This window comes from Nycticebus coucang, chromosome 3, assembly GCF_027406575.1.
Source record: "Nycticebus coucang isolate mNycCou1 chromosome 3, mNycCou1.pri, whole genome shotgun sequence".
In the NCBI taxonomy this organism is placed as follows: domain Eukaryota; kingdom Metazoa; phylum Chordata; class Mammalia; order Primates; family Lorisidae; genus Nycticebus; species Nycticebus coucang.
In genome coordinates this window covers 26,511,301-26,526,020 of record NC_069782.1, presented here as the reverse complement: position 1 = coordinate 26,526,020, position 14,720 = coordinate 26,511,301, and the positions used below count along the sequence as shown (strand labels likewise).

The window sequence follows — 14,720 nt, the reverse complement described above, 5'->3', positions numbered from 1 at the left end:
CCAGAAATGTAGAAGAGATTTCATGAGTGGCTACTGAGATCAACTGGTAGTGGCTACTTAGAGTAAAATCAGGAAAAGAATTCAGGGCCCAGTCTAGGCTCTGTTGATAAGAAAGATGGATTAGTAATGTCTGCCATGGATGCAGAATGGGAGAATATTGACACATGATGAGTATTAACCTTTCCTATTATCTGGCAGATGAAGCATTAAGACAAATGGTGTGATTCAAAAGGTGCACAACTGTGTGATCACATGAAGATCTAGAACGGACAAAATTCAGAATGTCGGTTACCTGTGGATGGCAGGTGGGCAGATTATTGACTGAGAAGGTACAGGAGGAAACTTGGAAATATTCTTTATCTTGATCTGGTGATTATACAGGTATATACATACTTAAAACTCCTTGACCTATACTCCCTTAAGATTTGTGAATCTAAGAAAATCTATTAAGATGAAACTCACAAGTAAACATTTTCCCACAATCTTCTTTACGCACATGACACTCACCTGAATGCAAGGCATGCTTCTAGATCTATTCAGTTCCCTGTACATTTTGTCCACTTCTTTTATAGTCTTGTCTTTCCCCGTGGGTGAGAACACATAGACTATGACGGTCTGATCCACAGAGGACAGCTGTCTGCTTATAAGGTGATCATACTCCAGGTCTGTCACTTCAGGGATGTTGTGAGAGCTACATCGGCATATGTCCCCTTCCTGCCCACACAATATTCTCCTTAGGACCACGGGACAGAACAGGGGGGAAGCAAACCTTGTATCCTTGCTTTCAATGGGAAGGAGAACCCTAGAAAAGTAATGGTTGGAAATCATGTCAAAGAACTGAAAGGACAGAAAGAACATCCCTGAATTACACGTGGCTGCTTTGGTAAAGCACTGGCATTTAATTCTAGACAGAATTTTATTTGCCAAAGTACAAGAATACTTGTCAATACACAAAGAGAGTTAAATGTAAGCCTTTTCAGCTATACAGGCACTGTATATAGTATATATGGCTCTGAAACAAACCTAAGCTATGGGTTCAGAGGACGAATTAATCCAAATGATTGCAAATAATTAATGAGTAAAAATGATATTTGAGTATTAATTGCAGTTTGACATATACAAGAAGAATGAACACAAGGCTGGTCTGTAAGACACTTACTTTTATTCTCTTAGAGATGGGAAAATCTCTAAAACATTGATCAAAAATATACAAGTAGCAAATAACAGATCTACGATCTGAATCCATGTGGGTTTTTTCTATTACAATACTGTCATCTTGCTGATTCCTGAGGATGAAATATCTATAACATACTTCAGAGTCAGTTTATTATGTGTATCAAAAGACTGGATAAGCCATGCAACCCAATAGCCAGAACAGAAACCAGACAGCTAAGTTTGGGTCCACCATCTGTCCCTTACTCTCACTGTGACTGACTTCTGACTCCTGAGTGCCTCAGAACTAACATCTGTTATGTAGGTGTAAACTTGTGTTTCCATAAATCTTCCAGGGAGATTATGAAGCTTATAAAACCAAAGTCATGAATTTTAATTAGCTTAAAGAATTTTTATGAGATGCTAAAATTTGTTTAAAAATATAATATTTTAATCGTTATTTAAAACTCGCATTCCTGGGTAGCTAGAAGAGTACGTTCTATCATCATTAAAATATTCACTGTTGGATTCAGTTTCTTTACCCGGATTCTGAGTGTTGTGGACTCAATGCCTCAATCTGTATGTTGATGCCTTAATCCTCAAGATGGGGCATCTATGGAGGTAACTGAGGTTAAATGATGTCAGAAGGGTGGGGCCTTGATCTGATAGGACGAGTGTCCTTCTAAGAAGAGGATACCAGAGAGCTGGCTTTGCTGATCTGCCATACGAGGACATAGCAGGAAGGCAGCCATCTGCAAACAAGGAACAGAGCCCTCAGCGGGAACCAACCCGTAGACTTTGGTCATGGACTTCCAGAACTGTAAGAAGATTTATTTCTGTTGCTTAAGCCATCAAAGTTGGTGGTAATTTGTCAAAGCAGCTCAAGTAGACTAATACAGTAAGAAATTTAATGTGATAAACGACCAATTATGTTTGTTGAAGTCATACTTTTTTTTTTTTTTAGAGACAGAATCTCACTTTATTACCTTTGGTAGAGTGCCGTGGTGTTACACAGTTCACAGCAACTTCCAACTCCTGGGCTTAGATGATTGTCTTGCCCCAGCCTCCCCAGTAGCTAGGACTACAGGTGCCTGCCACATCACCCCGCTATTTTTTTGTTGCAGTTTGGCCGGGGCCGTCATAAGAAAACCCATGCATGTAAATACAGCACCGAGGTTTGAACCCGCCACCCTCAGTATATGGGGCTGGCACCCTACTCACTGAGCCACAGGTGCCACCCACAAATTTATTTATTTATTTATTATTTATTATTTATTTTATTTTTTTATTTTTTGAAACAGAGCCTCAAGAGTGGTAGAGTGCTGTGGCCTCACAGCTCATAGCAACCTCCGACTCCTAGGCTTAAGTGATTCTCTTGCCTCAGTCTCCCTAGAGCTGGGACTACTGGCACCCAGCCACAATGCCCGGCTATTTATTGGTTGTAGTTTTCATTGTTGTTTGATGGGCCCGGGCTGGATTCGAAACCGCCAGCTCTGACGTATGTGGTGAAGTCATACTTTTTGAAATGTCTTGATGCCTCCCCTCAGTAGAAACATGTTTTCTTTGAAAGGATGATTATACACAGAACTTACTCGTCATAAGAAAACCCATGCATGTAAATACAGCACATTATTTCAGCACTTGCCTTAATGCCCCACCAAATGTTTTTAATGTCTTTTTTTTTTAAATGAAACATCATTTTTATTGACAGTTTAGGGCCACGATGGACAGTTACACAGAACAGAAATAAGACAATCATTGCTGACGACATGATCTTATACTTAGAGAATCCCAAAGACTCAACCACAAGACTCCTAGAAGTCATCAAAAAATACAGTAATGTTTCAGGATATAAAATCAATGTCCACAAGTCAGTAGCCTTTGTATACGCCAATAACAGTGAAGATGAGAAGCTAATTAAGGACACAACTCCCTTCACCATAGTTTCAAAGAAAATGAAATACCTAGGAATATACCTAACGAAGGAGGTTTAGGACCTCTATAAAGAAAATTATGAAATCCTCAGAAAGGAAATAGCAGAGGATTTACAAATAGAAGAACACACCATGCTCATGGATGGGCAGAATCAACATTGTTAAAATGTCTATACTTCCCAAAGCAATCTACCTATTCAATGCCATTCCTATCAAAATACCAACATGGTACTTTCAAGATTTGGAAAAAATGATTCTGCATTTTGTATAGAACCAGAAAAAACTGCGTATACCTAAGGCAGTTCTTAGTAATAAAAATAAACCTGGGGGCATCAGCATACCAGATTTTAGTCTGTACTACAAAGCCATAGTGGTCAAGACAGCATGGTACTGGCACAAAAATAGAGACATAGACACTTGGAATCGAATAGAAAACCAAGAAATGAAACTAACATCTTACAACGACCTAATCTTCGATAAACCAAACAAGAACATACCTTGGGGGAAAGACTCCCTATTCAATAAATGGTGTTGGGAGAACTGGATATCCACATGTAAAAGACTGAAACTGGACCCACACCTTTCCCCACTCACAAAAATTGATTCAAGATGGGTAAAGAACTTAAATTTAAGGCATGAAGCAATAAAAATCCTCAAAGAAAGCATAGGAAAAACACTGGAAGATATTGGCCTGGGGAAAGACTTCATGAAGAAGACTGCCAGGGCAATTGCAACAACAAAAATAAACAAATGGGACTTCATTAAACTGAAAAGCTTCTGTACAGCTAAGGAGACAACAACCAAAGCAAATAGACTACCTACACAATGGGAAAGGATATTTGCATATTTTTTTGTCTGATATTTGTCATGTTTTTTTTTTTGTCTGACAAATATCAGACAAAAAATCAGACAAAAGCTTGATAACTAGGAGAACTCAAATTAATCCACATGAAAAAAGCCAACAATCCCTTTTATCAATGGGCAAGAGACATGAATAGAACCTTCTCTAAAGAAGACAGACGAATGGCTAACAAACATATGAAAAAATGTTCATCATCCCTATATATTAGAGAAATGCAAATCAAAACAACCCTGAGATACCATCTAACCCCAGTGAGAATGGCCCACATCACAAAATCTCGAAACTGCAGATGCTGGCGTGGATGTGGAGAGAAGGGAACACTTTTACACTGCTGGTGGGACTGCAAACTAGTACAAACTTTCTGGAAGGAAGTAGGGAGAAACCTCAAAGCACTCAAGCTAGACCTCCCAGTTGATCCTGCAATCCCATTACTGGGCATCTACCCAGAAGGAAAAAGATCCTTTTATCATAAGGACACTTGTACTAGACTGTTTATTGCAGCTCAATTTACAATCGCCAAAATGTGGAAACAGCCTAAATGCCCACCAACCCAGGAATGGATTAACAAGCTGTGGTATATGTATACCATGGAATACTATTCAGCTATTAAAAAAAATGGAGACTTTATATCCTTCATATTAACCTGGATGGAAGTGGAAGACATTGTTCTTAGTAAAGCATCACAAGAATGACGAAGCATGAATCCTATGTACTCAATTTTGATATGAGGACAATTAATGACAAGTAAGGTCATGGGGGGGAGGCAAAGCAGAAAGAGGGACAGAGGGAGAGAAGTGGGGCCTTGGTATGTGTCACACTTTATGGGGGCAATACATGATTGCAAGAGGGACTTTACCTAACAAATGCAATCAGTGTAACCTGGCTTATTGTACCCTCAATGAATCCCCAACAATACAAAAAAAAAAGAAAAGAAAAGAAATAAGACAATCAGAGGTAAAATTGTAGCAGATAGGGTAATACTCTTTCTCCTCATCTTCTCCCTCAGCACGATCTGTTCCAACCTTTTCATAATCCTTCTCAAGGGCAGCCATGTCCTCGGCGGCCTCAGAATACTCTCCTCTTCCATCCTCTCACCCACATACCATTGAACAATGGCATGCTTGGCATCCATCAGGTCAAACTTGTGGTCTAGGTGAGCCCAGGCCTCCACGATGGCTGTGGCATTGCTCAGCATGCACACAGCTCTCTATACCTTGGCCAAGTCTCCACCAGATACCACAGTAGGAAGCTGGTAATTGATGCCAACCTTGAAGCCAGTTGGACACCACGCCATGAAATGCATGACACAGTTGGTCTTGATGGTGGCAATGGCAGCACTGTCATCTTTGGAGTCACATCACCATGGCACAACAGGCAGTCCGCCATGTATTTACTGTAGCGAGGGTCTTATTTCACCGTCTGATTGGCTGGCTCAAAGCAAGCATTGATGATCTCTGCTACAGTACGCTGTTCATGGTAGGCTGTCTCAGCAGAGATCACAGGGGTATATATGTGGCCAGAGGGCAGTGCATGAGGGCATAGGGTACCAGGTTGATTTGGAATTCTGTCAGGTCAACCTTCAGGGCTCCATCAAATCTAAGGGAAGCAATGATGGAGAACACAATGTGGCTAATGAGGCGGTTCAGTTTAGCATAGGTTGGGCACTTAATGTCAAGGTTTCTCCGACAGATGTCATAGATGGCCTCATTGTCTACCATGAAGGCACAATCAGAGTGCTCCAGGATGGTGTGGGTGGTGAGGATGGAGTTGTAGAGCTCAATTACAGCTGTGGAAACATGGGAGACTGGATAAATGAAGACTTCCAGCTTGGACTTCTTGCCATAATCAACAGAGAGGTGTTCCATCAGCACAGAAGTGAACCCAGAACTAGTTCCCCACTAAAGCTGTGGAAAACCAAGAAGCCCTGAAGACCTGTGCACTAGTCAGATAGCTTGTGAATTCGGTCCAAGATGAGGTTAATGATCTCTTTGCCAATGGTGTAGTGCCCACAGGCATAGTTACTGGCAGCATTTTCCTTGCCTGTGATGAGTGGGCTCAGGGTGGAAGAGCTGGTGGGAACTTTGTCGATGACCATGGGTTCCAGGTCTATAAAAACTGCCCTGTGCACATGCTTGATGGTGCCCATCTCACCGCAGGTGTTGAAGGACTTATCTCCTCCCCCAGTGGTCTGATGGCTTGGCATCTGGCCACTGAGCTGGGTGCCGTGTTCCAGCAGTAGAGCTCTCGGCAGACATTGCCAATCCTGATGGAGATGCACTCACACAGGACTGAGACTTGTAGATCTCTGTGGCACTGAAGGATGTGACGGAGCAGTAACAAGGGTCTCCTACTACCAAGGAGTCTGGGGAAGAAGCTGTCTGTTTTCAATGTCTTCTTCCCTGTTTTATAGCTAAGTGTTCATTAGTGAATTTAGATACAGGCTAACTTAGAAATGGATCTTCTTTTATGGAAAAAGGCATATATCAGTAGAATATTATTTCTCTGAAATGTCCAGAATCTGATCAGTTCTGTATTGATGATAGTAAAAGTTTATATGTGTTAGTTTGTGCATGTAGTAGACAGTTCACATATTCATAAAACTGTGAATATAACACAGTTATATTCAAGGGTTTAACAAATACCCTTGTCCACACTACCCAGTTTTATCAAGTCTTAATCTTTTACTCCATTTGCCATATAAATATATATACACGTGACAAATGTACACGCACATATATATACAGGGTGGCCATAAAGTTCGTGTGCGATTTAAAACAGTATCCAATTTAAAATTACACATGAACTTTATACTTTGTATATTTATTGTTAGTTTCAGCTACAACTGAAGGCCCCAAGGACCCTGATCTGATTCCACTCAATGTTTTACCCTGATTTTGGTGCATGTCATTTTCATACATGTAATATAAACATATAATAATCCATAATCTGACAGGATTAGGATTTTTATTTGCAAGCAAGAAAAACAAACTAGTTAATTTAAGCAAACAAAGAAAAAGGAATTTATTAGTGAACTTGGGAAATCTTTACAAGAGTGGAAGACTGAGACTTGCAGCCTCCACTGCTAGTGAAAATGTCCCTAATCATGCTGTGAAATGTGTCTGGTGGCAACACCACAGCCCTGGCTGCTGGGACCCTACGGCTCACACTGTTAACCCTACTGACCCAAAACACTGCTGTGGGAACCATGGGCACTGCAGCCATGTGGAGCTACTGTCCTTCCTGCCAGGGGAGTCTGGGCAGGCCCTGAAGCTGTGTGAGAAGCTGGGGCAGATGCATCTGTTTGGTGGGGCCTTTATCACCTTCTGTTGTGGGGGTGGACCCTGCCTCAGCAGGTGAGGGAGTCCTCCAGAGGAGGGAGGTGCAGGTGCTGCATGGTCAAAGCAGATGGCAGCTGTCCACAACAAACAATTTATACGTTCTTTTGTATATTGTATATCGATGCATTCAATTTTTTTTGCAGTTTTTGGCAGGGGCTGGGTTTGAACCTGCCACCTCCGGCATATGGGGCTGGCGCCCCACTCCTTTGAGCCACAGGCACCACTCCGATACATTCAATTTTTTACCATTGCAAATGGCTGCAATGAAATTTTTGTATGTTTCCTAGGGTATAGAGTCTCTCTGTATTATAACATATTCATATCTTCAACTTTACGAGGTGTTGCCCTATTGTTCAGCAAAGAATCTATGTGCCAATCACGTGTTTTGCTGAAATCTCTCCCTGTCTACTGGCTTGTCCTTTCTTTTTTTATGGTGTGCTTTTTTCATATGAAAGATTTTCATTTTAAGGTAAACGAATCAACTTTCTATCTTATGACTGCATGTTTTTAGAGTGTGTTTGGTTTAAGAATTTATTTTCTACCTTGATATGATAAAAAATATTCTCATGTTTTCTTTGAAGTGTTTTATTATTTGGCTTTTCATGTTTAGCTCTTTACCTGGAGTTTATATGGGAAGTAGAAATCTAAAATAGATAGATAGGTAATCAGTTGTCCTAGCACCACTGATTGAAGAATCCATCCTTCTTCACTGGTTTCTTTCTTTTCTTCTTTTTGTTTTATTGAGACATCGTTTCGCTTTGTCACCCTCAGTAAAGTGCCATGGTGTTATAGCTTGCAGCAACCTCAAACTCTTGGGCTCAAGTGATTTTCTTGGCTCAGCCTCCCTAGTAGCTGGGACTACAGGCACCCACCACAACGCCCGGCTATTTTTGTTTGTTTGTTTAGCAGGCCTGGGCCAGGTTCAAACCCATGAGCCCTGCAGCATGTGGCCAGCACCCTAACCACTGAGCCATAGGTGCCCAACTTCACTGGTTTCTAATGCTACCTTAGTTGTACCTCAAGTTTTCCTGTGTGCCCACGGGTCTAAGCAGGTCTATCTACTCTGTTCCATTGGTCTATTTAACGAAGCCTGGTGCCAATATTACAATATCTTAGTCACCATCACTTCATAAAAAGGTCTTGAAATCTGGTAGGGCAAGTCCTCCCACTTTGTTTTTCTTCTTCAAATACATAAATGAGTTAACTGTCTTATATCCCAAGAGCACAATGAACACAAAAAGAACTTTATTTTTGAGACAGAGCCTCAAGCTGTCACCCTGGGTAGAGTGCTATGGTATCATAGCTCACAGCAACCTCCAACTCCTGGGTCCAAATGATTCTCCTGCCTCCGCCTCCCAAGTAGCTGTGATTACAGGCACCCACCACAACATCCGGCCATTTTTTGGTTGCAGCTGTCATTGTTTGGCAGGCCCGGGCTGGATTCGAACCTGCCAGCTCAGGTATATGTGGTTGGCGTCCTAGCCGTTTGAGCCATAGGCGCCGAGCCCACAAAAAGAACTTTTAGCATATCTGGCTTGGTACACAATATGGGCCATAAAGAGTTGGAAAAGAATCAAGACCACGTTTGCCAGTGGCTGGTTGGCAGCAGAGAGCTCTGAGAGCAGGAGGCAGGGAGCTATATCAAATAAATCAGGTATGTTGTTTTTGTTTGTTTGTTTGTTTTTTGAGACAGAGTCTCAAGATGTCACCCTGGGTAGAGTGCCATGGCGTCACAGCTCACAGCAACCTCAATCTCTTGGGCTTAAGAGATTCCTTTGCCTCAGCCTCCCTAGTAGCTGGGGCTATAGTTGCCCGCCACAACACCCGGCTATTTTTTTTCTTTTTTTTTTTTCCTTCTGGCTATTTTTTGTTGTAGTTGTCATTGTTGTTTTTTTTTAGCTGACCCAGGCTGGGTTTGAACCTTCAGCCTCAGTTTATGTGGCCGGAGCCCTACCCACTGAGCTATGGGTGTTGCCAAATCAGGTGTGTTTGGAATTAAGGCTCTGATCTCTGCTATGAGAACAATCTGCTAGAAGTCCTGGTTAATTTCTGATTTTCTCCTGTATCCCCACCTTTGCCTTCCCAGGGCCTATGATGATAGACACACGTAGTCACATCAGGGCTCCTGGAAAGGTATTCCTGCATCCCTGAGTATTTCCCAGGTGTTAGCTGGTGTGCTGTGAAATCATCAAAAAATCAGGTTTCAGGCTACAACCCTCTCCCTACATTTCTGCTCAAGAAAGTATTTTAATTTCTTGCCTTGAGCAACCCCTCCAACTTCCTGCCTCAAACACCTTGAAATGAGAGGTAAAATAGAAAAAGAAGCTATGCTCCAAGCCGAGAGGAACAGCTCTGTGCATAGAAGCCCAATATTGCTAGTGAGGCAAAAGCCAAAGCTTTCTTGGCTCTAGACCTAGAAGCAGCAAAATTGGGTAAGAATTTCGTTCATGTGAGAAAACAAAATGCTTTTCTCAAGAAAGGGTGAAATGGGGCTTGGGGATGTTTCCTGCCTCATTTCTTTTTCTTTTCTTTCTTTCTTTTTTTTTTTTTTTTTTGAGAAAGTCACACTCTGTCACTCTGGGTAGAGTGCCATGGCGTCATCATAGTTCACAGCAACCTCAAACTCTTGGGCTCAAGTGATCTACTTGCCTCAGTTTTTCTTTTTCTTTCTTTCTTTCTTTCTTTTTTTTTTAGTAGAGACAGGGTCTCGCTTTTGTTCAGGCTGGTCTCAAACTCCTGAACTCAAACAATCCACCCACCTTGGCCTCTCAGAGTGCTGGGATTACAGGTGTCAGCCACCGCACCAGGCCCTGATTCACTTCTTAAAAACCAGTGAAAAGGGTAGGTCTTTGCACAAGGCTAGAACGGCTACTGTCTGCTCCTGCTGGGCCACAGGATGCTTAATGCCCAGGCAGGTGAGAGAACACAGCCACAGCCTCCCAATCAAGACTGCAGGTCTCAAGGCAAGCTGCTTGCTGGCCTGGAGACTGGGTCTACAATATTTCCAATATCTTGGGGCAGGACATCTAAGCTGCCATCCTTAGTGGTGGCTCATGCCTGTAATCCTAGCACTCTGGGAGGCTAAGGCAGATAGATTGCTTGAGTTCACAAGTTTGAGACCAACCTGAGCAAGAGCAACACCCATCTCTGCTAAAAAAAGAAAAAAAAGAAAAACCACTAGACCAAGAGGAATGAGTGTATCCATGTGTGGGCATGAGCACACACTCTCACACACACACACAGATGCCAGAAGGAGATAGGAAAAACATTCCCCACTCACGAGGAGCCTAGAATCCAAAATTCCAAACACATAAAGAAAAGTAATTCTACAGCCTACAAAATCAGTAGTCAAAAGATGGATTTGGTCTAGATAAAATACAAATAACAGAACAAATCTATTAAGTACTTATACAAAGGTATGATTGGAATCCTCAAGGAAAAAAAGATGGAATAAGTAACTTGGAAAAACTATAATTAATCTTTCACTGTCCTCCCTGCCCACATTTTAGAGGTAAAGAAACTGAGCTCAGAGAGGTTAAGTAATTTGCCCAACATGAACCATTACAAAAATATGTGGCAACTTGATTGTCCTTAAAAGGAAAGATTGGAACTAGAAAGTGGGGACTTCATGGTTTTGTTAATTGATCCATAGCTAAACTAGAATGTGTGTGTTTGTTTATTGCTCTCAGAGTCTTAAGACGTCTAAACACTACTCCTATTACCAGCATTTTCCTGTGCACTGAAAACTAAATGATTACTGAAATTTGTAAAGCACATGAATTTAAAAAATTTAGGTGGATGCATTTTTTGTCTGTTTACTGTTCTACCAAGTTTCATTCAATTAACTTGAATTCTGAGGATTATATTGACAATTTTAGCTCCAAACATGTACCGTGGTAGAAACTGTGGACTTTACTGGAAGTGGGTGAAAAGACATTACAATGAGGTGGGTAGATAGATCATGTGGTGAAAAGAAATCAGGTAAAGGGCAGTGCCTGTGGCTCAAGGAGTAGGGCACTGGCCCCATATACCAGGGATGGTGGGTTCAAGCCCAGCCCCAGCCAAAAAAAAAAAAGAAATCAGGTAAGCCCTCTAAGAATTTGGTCTGTGAGCTAGTTAAAGTAGAAATAAACATTTATTTAAAAGTCAGAGAATTAACTGATATACCCACAAGTATAGAGAATCAACCTATGTTTCTTAAGTACACAATAAAACAGCATCTCTCACTCTCTCCCTAATAGGCTGAATATAACATTAACTGCCTTGCATTGGGGGATTATGGGGACACAGTACTAAAAACCTGAAATGCTTATCTCATTTCATTCTTACTCAACTTTGTCAAGCAAGTATTACTATCGCCTCTCTACAGATAAACAGAAGCTTAGAGAGCTATCTGATTGCTGAAGTTCTCATAGCTAATATGCTCCAGTAGTGTCTTAGTAGGACACTGTACTGTGATCCCTATGTCAGATGTCACTTGCCTACCACGCGTCATGCACAGGATTTGGCTGGAAATTGATCTATAGCATAAAAGCCATAAGGAGAATGATCACACATAAGATAGGTCTTCCTCATGCGTGGTGCTTGTTTTTAATCCATGGGTTAGGTGAAGCCTTTATGTTTTTTTATTCCAAGGTTTAGAGTCTAATTGTGGATTTAAAAGTTTCAGTTAGGGCGGCGCCTGTTAGCTCAGTGGGTAGGGTGCCGGCCACATACACCCAGGCTGGCGGGTTTGAACCCAGCACGGGCCAGCTAAAACAATAATGGCAACAAAAAAAATAGCCAGGCATTGTGGCAGGAGCCTATAGTCCCAGCTACTTAGGAGGCTGAGGCAGGAGAATCACTTGAGCCCAAGAGTTTGAGGTTGCTGTGAGCTGTGACACCACAGCACTGTACCCAGGGCGACAGCTTGAGACTCTGTCTCAAAAAAAACAGAAAGTTTCAGTTAAACGTTTATAGAAAATAAATGAAACCCTATTGAATTAGTATGAGTCTCTTCAAATGTCACTGCTAACTGTGTAACTGTGCCATAAATATAATTTTACACTTAAACATGAAATGGTTGGGTTTTGACTTTCTTAGAGTAAATTTTCTTTTTCTTTTTGAGACAGGATTTTGCTCTTTTGCCTGGGCTACACTGCAGTGGTGTCATCACAGACTCTTGGGTTCAAGCAATCCTCTTGCTTCTGCCTCCTAAGTAGCTGGGACTATAGGTGCATGCCTCCATGTTGGCTAATTTCTCTGTTTTTTATAGAGTTGAGGTCTTGCTAGGTTGCCTAGGCTGGTTTTAAACTCCTGGCCTCAAGTGATCCTCTCAGTTTGCCTTTCTAAAGTACTAGGATTACAGGCGTGAACCACCATACCCAGCCTTTCTTAGAATAATTCTGAGTTTCAGCAAATGTTTTAAACTGCCTCACACAGCATCTGCTCCCTTCATTACTGCAGATTTTTAAGGACTGGTTAATTTTGTTATTTGCACACAGTTCTGGCCTGGAGGCAACGGGCCATAATCTGGCCCCAATCCTGCCTACTGTCTATGTCTTCCAAACCCTAAACTCCAGCAAAACCAAACTGCTCACCATTCCTCTAATTTTGCCTGCACTGTGCCTCCTAAAGGACTTTGCTCCAATCCTTGCTCTTATGCTCACTGGCTGTGTCTTTGGGCAAATACTTACCCTCTCTGAGCTTAGCTTCTTCACCTCTAAAATGGGGGCAGGGAGGACAGTGAAGGATTAATTATCATCACCCTTAGGTGTGTCGTGAACGTGAAATGAAATCCTACAAGTACGGTGTTAGCATGGTGCCTAGTGAAGGTATAGTAAATGGCCAGTAAATGTTAGCCATCCCTGACATGATCAATGTTATCACTGTCCTTCTCATTACTCATCTCTCCAACCATAATAGAATGCTCATCCTCCCTACTTGACATCCAAATTCTCTCCCATTACTCAAGACTCTAGTCAAATGCTCCCTAAAAAAAAAAAATCCTTCCTTTCCCTTGGCTCGGTGCCCATGCTCAATGGCTAGGGTGCCGGCCACATGCACTGGGGCTGGTGGGTTCAAACCCAGCCTGGGCCTGGCTGAACAACAATGACAACAACAACAACCTAGCTGGGCGTTGTGGTGGGCACCTGTAGTCCCAGCTACTTGGGAGGCTGAGGCAAGAGTTGCTGTGAGCTGAGACACCATGGCACTCTACCGAGGGTGACATAATGAGACTCTGTCTCAAAAAAACCCTTTCTTTCCAAAAATATTCTCCCTCTCCAAATCTTCTTTAGCATTCCATCAAGAGTTCTGCTACCTCTTTCTTGTTTTCCATTTATTAATAGTATAGACTACATCTTATGTCTTCCTGCAGGCTTGAAGCCCTCAAAGCACAGGAGCCGAGTCTTTATATTGCTAATGGTGTTGGCAGATAGCAACACAAAACGGGCAACAACTAGAGGTGCATGAATTCATTCCATGGCCAGGAGCACTGCTCTGGTTAGCAGCACTAGTGAGGTATAATGATGAGACTTCAAATATAGGAAATACTTCCCTCCTTGTCTTTACCACTTTTCTTTAAATGTATAGTCTTCACCAAATGTTACTGAAGCAGTATTAGGTTTGGGAGCTCCAGGGATTCTCACCTCCTGGGGCCCTTGGCAGGTGTGTGCCCAGCTGGTTGAGGTACTGTGTGGTGGGAGGGGCAAGGTGTCTTCTGAAGGCTGCACTCAGTGGAGAGACCAACCTGCTCCTCCAGGGCCTTTTCCCCTCCCCGTTCTACCTGAACCTGGACACAGGTGACACAGAGGCTTTCTCCATCTGAGGTAGGAATCATCCCTGCTCACTGGTTCATCCCAGGGATTCAAAAGCACAGAGAACTTAAGTTTTTATGCTGATTAAGAAACAAGGAGAACGGACGAGAGGAGCAGGAGAAGCAGTAACTTGTGACTTACATACGATCACCACACCTACAGGAAGAAGATACAGCCTGTACCATTAATGAATGGAAAATAAGGGGGGAAAGTGCTAGCAGAGCTATGGAGGAATACTGAAGACGCTTGGAGGGAGAATATTTTTGAAAAGGAAGGACTTTTCAGCATAGGGTCAGTTTTAAACAAGTGTTCGCTAAAGGGGGGACAACGAAGTGAGACTTGATTCATAACTGATTCAAATTCCACTGCTAAATGAGAGGCCTCTTAGGAAGCATATTGGAGAGAACTCAAATACTTGAATGTAGGCATGTAAATGTGGTCCAGTTTTAGGAAAGATTTTTCATTGATTACATGACAGGGGCATGTAAACTCCTTAAGTCAGACTGCTTAGAGAGGACACTATGTTAAGCAACTTAATAACAGGCCTTGCTCAGCATTTGTGGGTGGACTGAATTAGATGTTCATGTAATGCTTTTTCAAACAGGAGCTGGATGAATTAGTAAGACAAATGGGCTGG

General features: G+C 42.1%; 1 pseudogene; it reads right to left on the bottom strand.

Moving 5' to 3' along the window:
- Positions 1–248: 248 nt before the first annotated feature.
- LOC128580886 (tubulin alpha-8 chain-like) lies at positions 249–6,166 on the bottom strand (annotated as a pseudogene).
- Between the last annotated feature and the right edge of the window lie 8,554 nt (positions 6,167–14,720).